Genomic DNA, 8,362 nt, shown 5'->3' with positions numbered 1-8,362 from the left:
AACATAATTGCCTGTTGCCATCTAAATTATTATTATTGTTATTATTATTATTTTCCATCATACCACAATGAGTCTCCAGGAAGTGAATATGTTGCCTCAAAATAGGTCAGCACTTCAGTGCCACCCTTAAACCCAGGTAAGAGTGGCCCCTGCCCTGGGCCCCCCAGAGTCTGGCCCTCCTCCAGCTAACTTCTCATCACAGGGAGGGAAGACCATGGGGACGAGGGGACATGCTCACCTGGAGCTTGTGCCACCTCCACTAGAGCATACTCTGGGTTCCCAGGCCACTGGAGTTCCCCGCACAGATGGCCCTTAGCCCACTGCTAGGACCTATGTGCGTCTCTTCCCCAGATCCCGCCTGAAGAGAGAGTGCACCACGGGTGTGCTGAGCCCTAAGTCCGAGGAGTGGCCAAGGGACAGAGCTTGCACGTGCAGACTGAGATGTTCACAAGTGTGCACAAGACCCTTGAAGGACAGTTCAGAGGCAGAGGTAGGAAAAGGCAGGGGGCAGGGGCACAGGCCAGGCACTAGCGGCCCCTCTCCCTGCGCCACCAGCTCCAGGGCAAGGTCTGAGGAATATGAGAAAGCCACACTCAAAGCCAGCTTCTCGCCTTGTTAGGAAAGAGGATTCATCAAGATAGAAGAATAGAACGTATTTTATTTTGCATTTTGTTAGCTTGATTTATAACCTGCAAATATTTGGACATATGGTATGTGAACCTCCTTCCATCTGTACTCTTGCCCAGTCCCACAAATCCCTGCCACCTCCCGCCCAGTCCCAATACCAAGTGTTTACTGAACCCCTCCTCTGTTCTGAGCCCAGGGGACTCCAGGGCACCATCTCCAGCGCCCAAACATGATGGCCTCTGTGGGAGCGAACCTCATACTCCAAAATCAGTGAAGAACTGGGGTCAGGGGTGAGGGCATAGACCCGGTCCTTGCCTCTGCTCCCAAACCCTAGGGAGATGAGGTAGGTCCTTCCCTTTCTGGGCCTTAGTTTTGCTCTTTAGGTAAGAGGCCCCTCTAGCTCTGAGCAGCTGGGGGATGCAGCCTGGAGGGTGAGGGGCACACAGAATCAGATCAGTGACCTGAGAGGGTGAGAGGGTGTGGCCTGGGCTTGGGCAGACAGTTCTTAGGAGTTACTGTGGAGTGGAATTGAGCTCTCTGGACTAGCCAAGCAGTCCATTCCATTCCATTCATTTATTCCTTCCACAAACTTAGCAGCCACTCCTCTGTACCCGAAATCAACAAGAGGCTGAATCTGCCTAGTATGGGAGGATAATTAGAACAAGCACTCAGAAAACCAAATGCTAAGTAACACTTGGTGAGTGGGCAAGAGAACTTCCCTAAAATCCTCCTGTCCTCCCAATCTCGGAGTCTTAAGCCCACTTCTCGGATGAGAAAACGGAGGCGCAGAGTCAAGACCCCGCCGCCTGGGGCGCGCCCAGATCTTGTGGCTAGCCAGAAGCAAGGTTTCGGATTCCCACAGTCTCGGGCCGCTGTCCCAAGCTGCCCGAAGTGGGGAGGCCCCGTCCAGCTCCCGGAAGGCTGTAGGGAGGTGAGCACCAGGGAGGGGCTGGGCTGCTAGACGTGGGGGCCAGGAGGCAGGGAGGGGCCGGGCAGAGGGCGGCCGGGCGACGTCCAGCGCCCCGGTGCGCAGCCCGGGACACCCGGAGGGCCAGCGCCTGGGCGCGCGAGTGGCAGTCGCGCTCCGGTGGGTCCGCCGCGGTCCAGTCGGGGTCTGGGCTCCAGGCGCCGGCGCGGGCCGGTGGGGGGCGGTGGGGGGCGGCAAGGGCCGCGCTGCAGTGCCCGCAGCGGCGGGCTGGGGGAGCTGTGCCCGCCTGTCCCCGAGGCCGGGGCGGCGACCGGGCAGCTGGGTCGCCGCGCCTCTAGCCGGGCCGAGCTCGGCGGCGCGCAGCCAGGCGTGCTTGGAGCGGGCTCGGGCCCCAAGTCCTCCCGGGCGCCCGGCCGGGGAGGCCCCCGGAGCAGCCCAGTCCCGCGGGCTAGGGCGGCAGTCGCCGCCGCTCCGGCCCGCCCCGGAGGGGTGTCCCGGGCTGCTGGGCCCGCCCAGGTAACCCCATCCTCGGCCCGCCCCCGGCCCGCCCCCCCAGCCGCCCGCCCGCCCGCCTCCGCCGCCGCCGCCGCCGCCGCATCCCGGCTCTGGGGCGGCGCTGACAGTCTGGTCCGCGCCGGGCAGCGGGCGCAGCAGCGGGCAGGCGGCCGGCAGGCACACGGAGTCAGAGCCCCGCCGCGCGCGCCCCGGCCCGCGTCCAGCGCCGCGCCCCAGCCCGCCCGCGGGCGCCCACCTGCCGCCCCGACGGGAGGCCCCCCGCGGGCGCAGCCGCTGCCCCGGGCTGGGCGCCCGCGGCGGCACCATGAGTCCCCGCTCGTGCCTGCGTTCGCTGCGCCTCCTCGTCTTCGCCGTCTTCTCGGCCGCCGCGAGCAACTGGCTGTAAGTCGGGCCGGGGCGGGGCGGGGCGGGGCAGGCCCGGGGGGCAGCGGCCGGTGCCAGGCGGCGCGGGGCAGCGGACGCGGGGCGCCCGGCAGGTGTCTCCGCCGCGGGACCTGAGGCTCGCTCGCTCCGCCGCCGCCGCCACGACCCCAACCTCCCTCTGCACACCCGGGGTCCCCTCCTGCCGGGGTCCGGCTCCCTGCGCAGAGGCTGCAGGGGTGGCGGCGGCAGCGTCCGGTGGCACCCATAGGCGGCTCGGGGCGCTCGAGGGCGCCAGGGGTGCGAACGCGGGGCGGTGGCCCGGGAGGGGCGCGGGGCGCGGGGTGCAGCTCAGCCGGGCTGACAGGTCGCCAAGGAAGCCCATTGCAGGGAAGGGCTCCGGGACATAATAGCAGGTTAATCCCGAGAAGTCCGGAGCGAGCTCCCCGCGCCGAGCTGCGCCGCGCTGCGGGCTGGGCTGGAGGCGTGCGGGGACCTGTTTCTGCTTGCGGGGCGGAAGCCGGAGATAGAAGGAAGGGACCGGGACGCCTGGTCTCTCAGGGCCCGGGGCCTTGGTTTTTCCCTGGGGCAGGAAGAAACTCCGTCCAGACCTTAAAGAAGATAACGGCCCCCACCTCCCCGAGTCTCGCCTAAGGAGGAAGGGGTGGTAACCGCTGGTGACCTGTCTGTTTCTCCTTGACTGGGTCTGCGCTCAGGGCGCTCCCTGGGTAGGGGCGGAAGGTTTGCTGGGGGGAGGAGAACTAAAGGGATGAGCTCCAGTGAGTGGGTAGACAAGGAGCAAGAGGACCTGCACTCCGTTCACCCCGCTCAGAGACGGTTCCCCATGCCCCACGCTTGACCCTGGCCCCAGTTCCTCCTGCTCAGAGCTCTGCCATCATCCGCTGTGGGCAGCCAGTGGGGAGCCAAGCTCCAATATTGATCTGAAAAGCATGGGGTGGGAAGGGGGATCGCCAACAGTGTAGCTGGGGTTTCCATGGAGACAGGGAGAGAGGAAAAAATTCTCTCTGCATCAAGACCAAAGAACAAATATCTCCCATGAAATTGCCCCGAGTGTCCAATGGCTGTTGCTATGAGGTCATTGTGGCCAGCCGGAGCCCTCCAGGCTGGAAGGAGCGTGTTCACTGGGGTCAGAGCCACCCAGGGCTTGGGGGACGGAGGTGATGTGGAATTCTCCCAGCTGTTCCGAGAGCAAACTCCAAGGCAGCCCGAAGTGGCTGCGGAGCTTTTGTTTTTCTTGGAGCCTTAATTTGATTAACACTTCAGGAGCAGTGGCAGAGTGTACAGAAACCAGGGCACCACCACCTTCTCCCACTGCTCCCCTGCAGGCCACCCCCCTGAATGCTGCCTGGGTCGCAGAGCTGGGGAGGGAGCTGATTTGGACTTGGAGGACCCTGGGGGTCCCTGGAGCTGGTTCTTGAATGCATGCGTTCAGAGCTGGGGTCTCCAAAACAGATCTGAGCATCAGGAGGAGCAAGAACTGGGTGGCACCTGCCCAGCATCGCCAGAGGCACAAAAAAGCAAAGAAAAAAAAAGTGTCAGTCCAAGCATCTGGCCCAGGCCTGCATGGAAGACAGCGACATCTGCAGTGGAAAGTCCTTCCGGAGCATCTGGTCTTCGACTCATTTTACAGATGAGGAAACTGAGGCCCAGGGAGGGGAAGCTACTTGCCCAAACTCAGAGCTAAGCACTGAACCCAGGTGTTCTGGCTCCCAGGCAGTGGCCTTACACCCCCTTCCCCGAAGCTGCCCCAAAGCGCAGCCAGCATGGCCCGGGTGGCATCACCACTCACCTTCACCCGTGTCCACCCCCAGTATCCCAGCCAGGAAGGCAGCCCCAGCTTTGGATCACACGAACCATGAGGACTTCCAACAATTCAGTTCTCCTGCCTGTGCCGTTGGGGGTCGGGTAAGGAGGGGCGGCCTAGGAGGAGAAGAGAGGTTGGCAAACCTGTTCTCTGCAACGGTGATGGTTCAGGTTGCCACGAAGCAGGTCTCTGGATGACCCAGCTCACTCCTGCTCCACTCCCGGCTTCAAACCAAGGGTCTCTCTGCTCTGCCCAAGGCAAGAGGAACAAGGGGCTTCCCAGGACCCTCCCAAACCAGAGAGACTATGAAGGAGAAGACCCTGGGCACACACCAAGGTTGGGTCCGATATTTATCAACCTCCATCAAACCATCAGCTGGCCAGGGACGGCAGCGCTGGGGGAAATGGATGTCACAGCCTGGCCTCCCACAAGCCTGGAGTCTAGGTAGAGAGACATGATAAAACCACAAATGGGTGGAACAGGGCGCATGCTCTGTGGCTGTCAGAGGAAAGAGCTGAGTGTGAGCCCAAGCAGGCAGAGAGGGACTTGGTCTGAAACTGTAGGATCACAACAATAATAATTATTATAATGACTCCTACAGCACGATCTAAATCCCAACAACGTTTCAATGCCATTACAGACAAGAAGGCTGGGGATCATAGAGGTAACTGCCCAAGTCACTCAGCTGGTAAACGGCAGAGGTGTCCGACTGAAAAGCTGCCTCTAGAAGGAAAAGCTCGGGCAGGCAGGTGCCCCTGCAGGCATGGTGGCTGGCACTGTGTCTTTTCAAGTGTGAGGCATGAGGAATCCTGGCCGCAAGAGGAGAGCCGACAGCACCTGCCGAGGGGCAAGGTCTGGGTTCAGCGCCCCTCCCAATCCCTGGAGTCAAGCTTCAGTCCAGGGTGGGTCTGCTGGCCGGTGGCAAGAGCCAGGGCTATCTGTTGTCTCAGAAGGGTGGGTGGCCTGGTGAGGAAGCCAGGTGTCCCGCCGCATGCAGATGTTGGACAGGATGGAGCCTGGAGCTGGGAGGGCAGCCTGAGGCCTGGGCAGGCCCGAGAAGCTGGGAGCTGTTGATTAGACTCTCTTGTCTGGCACCCAGAGGAGGCGGCTGACAGCTTGTGACAGCTCCCACCACTGAGGGAGGGCCAGATACAGAGTCCCTGGGGGAAGGCTGGGACTCTGCCCTCAAGGAGGCTGCCCTGCCATAGACCTGAGCTCAGAAATGTTTCTGAATGTCCCCTCTTCCCTGCACTGAGGCTGTGCCGGGAGTCAGGACACTGGGTTCCAGTCCCAGCTCTGGGCCACATATTGGGTGGTCCCTTCCTCCCTCTGGGCCACAGTCCTCAGCAGATTGTTCTGAACCCCAAATGGAAGTGCTGGGGAGGGTTAGGGAATAAATAAGCTAAGGTTTCAGGATTGCGGATCTCTCGGAGGAAGGTAGTCGGGTAGCAGGGTTCTAGCAGAATCCCACAGGTGAGGGATGGGAGCCCATGCTGCATTCAGAGACAGGCCAGTGGCATGGCCAAGAAGCAGGTCTTTGAGATCCAACTGAGTTCTGCCCTGCAAAGCTGAGTGACCCTGGACAGGTTATTTAACCTCTCTGAGCCTCGGGTTTCTTATCTGTAAAATGGTACCCACTGATCCAAATGGTGCACAAAGGTGGTTGAGAAGAGTCAGCCCATGCATGTGGCACGCTGGCACAGGGCCAGCCACACTGATGGAAATGGCAGCCATGCCAGCTGCTGGAACCAAGGGCTGCTGTCGGGAAGCTGCAGGGCCGAGTCCCTATCGATAAGGGTGGTGGAGAAAACAAGCCTTCAAGCTGCTGCTCCCAAGCTCTGTTTATCCCAGACTGTCCCACCCAGATCCACTGATCTCACACAGGTAGGATCTTAGGCTGCAACCCCCTCGCTCAACAAGGGTGCCTGCAGGAGCTTCCCAGAGTCAGGAAGACCTAGCCTGGCTCACAAGCCCATCTTGCCTGCCAGAGGAGTTGCTGCTGGGAGCACCTTTCAGTGCCCTGGGGGAGATGAAGGAGGCATCACGCGCTTCGCTGGCTCTGAGTACCCACCGGTGTGCAACTTTGGGCCAAGCTCCCCTAAGCCTGCTTGTCCGGGGGGCAGGGGGCAGAGTATATCTCCCTTGGCCATGGGTGGAGTCCAACACTCTGGGCACAACTCCCTGGGGCAGGGACAGGGCAGAGCCAGCCCAGATGTGCAGTGCCAGCCACACAAGTACAGATGTGGCTCATCTCCCCCAGGAAGTGTTCCCCTGATTCCCAGCTTTAAAAGATCCCTCTCTCCCCTCTAAATAGTCAAAAGTCCATCTCCTTAGAGCTCCTCCATGGCTCTGGGCAGTGAATTACAATCACAAACATGCTCGCTGTACTTCACAGTTCACACCAGGCTTTCTCAACCTCCATATCATTGATATTTGGGACTGGATACTTCTTCTGTACGGGTCTTTTCTGTGCATTGTAGGATATTTAGCAGCATTCCTGACCCTTACCGGCTAGAAAGCCAGTAGCATCCCCCCAGGTGACAACACAAAATGTCTGTAGATTTTGCCAAATGTCCCCTAGGGGATGGGGGTGCAAAATCATCCCCCCATTAAGAATCAATGGTTTACAAAGACCTTTCCCAACCGATTACCCTATTTGAACCACACACCTTCCCCTCCAAGCCTCACCACAACCACTTTCAGAGGAGAGGAGTGTATATTGCTTTCAGCTCCACTTCAGAGGCCGAGACGTGCAGTGACTTCCCCAGGGTCATTCTGCAAATCAGAAGCAGGACTGGAATTGCTCTCACATGTCCTGATTTGATGGTTTTCATCCCCTGCCTATAGCACCATTTCATATTATATATAACCCCAGTCTAACAGTGTGGTTTCTTTACTGCTTCTACAAGGTTATAAACATCTGGAGGCCATGGCTGTGACATAAACACCTCTGAATATCTCACAGTGCCTGGCACGTGCCTGCCGGGCACTAGGTGCTCAGCCGTCTTTGATGGATGAATGGAAGGCAGGCTTGTTCCCAGAAGGTTCCCAGCTGTTGTCCAGTGGTAGCCCATCTTCAAAGGCCTGGAGTAGGAGGAAGGCTCTGCTCCACTGCCCTGAGGCTCAGGGGATACTAAAAAGCACAGAGGTGGGTGGCAGGAAGTGAGACTGTTGCCCCCCAGATCTGCTGCTCTGCCCCTCACCCCTGGGCTGGGATAGACCCTGAGAGCCAGGTTGAGGGTTTCTCGCCCAGCACTGCAGGACCAGACTCCCCAGGGGAGCGGGTGGCTTGGGCAGCAGTCATGACCCAGCTGTCTGCTACAGTTTGACTTTCTTCTCTCAACCCTGGATTAGCAGTTGAGCAACACAGCAAGCATCTGACAAGACAGTGCTCCCCAAACCTGTTGAAACTCGCCCAACTTAGGCCCTGTGGGTGCACTCGGAAAGCTGAGTATTTACAAGGCTCCTCCTCTCGCTTCTGCCTCTGGGAAGAGGGGCTTGGGCTGAGCCAGGGGGGCGCAGATTGGCCAGGGAGCTATGGGTGGGGTGACAGATGCCTGCCGTGGGCCCTCCAGTCACCCCTCCACTGCATGGAGCAGGCGCAGCTGCAGGCAGAGCTGCGACCCCAGGGTTGCTCTCCAGATTTCCACAGGAGTTGCCAGGTTTTATCTCTGAGTCCTGAACTGCATCTTCTGTGATTCAGCCAACCTCGGGAAGGCTCGCTCCCTGCCGTGACCCCACCAGCTCCCCCTCCCCCATGTCCTGGCAAACTGAAACCAAACTGTGTTCTGAAGGTTCCCTGCCAAGTCAGACCCTGCAGAGGAGGGGACCTGGTCTAAGGAGAGAGAGGGAGGGAGGTGGGAGGAGGAAGGGATGCGTCCTCCAGGGGAAAGGAGCCTCCGACAGCTCACATGTATCTTTGGAGAGGCCCATTAGAACAGCGGGAATGCTGACTGGCCTGGGGGCCCTTGCCTGCCGTGACTCTGAATGGTCCCTTCAGACCCTGTTTCTCACTCTGTTCACACACGAGCCCTGAAATCCCAGGATTGGGCACCAGAGACCTTTCCCCAAGGGCTGGAGACAGCAGAGTAGCCCCTCCTTACTTG

The sequence above is a fragment of the Aotus nancymaae genome, unplaced genomic scaffold (assembly GCF_030222135.1).
Source record: "Aotus nancymaae isolate 86718 unplaced genomic scaffold, 86718_ANA_hifiasm-v0.15.2.pri h1tg000053l, whole genome shotgun sequence".
NCBI lineage: Eukaryota > Metazoa > Chordata > Mammalia > Primates > Aotidae > Aotus > Aotus nancymaae.
The sequence above is the reverse complement of the archived record's forward strand: the minus strand, read 5'-3'. Positions refer to the sequence as shown.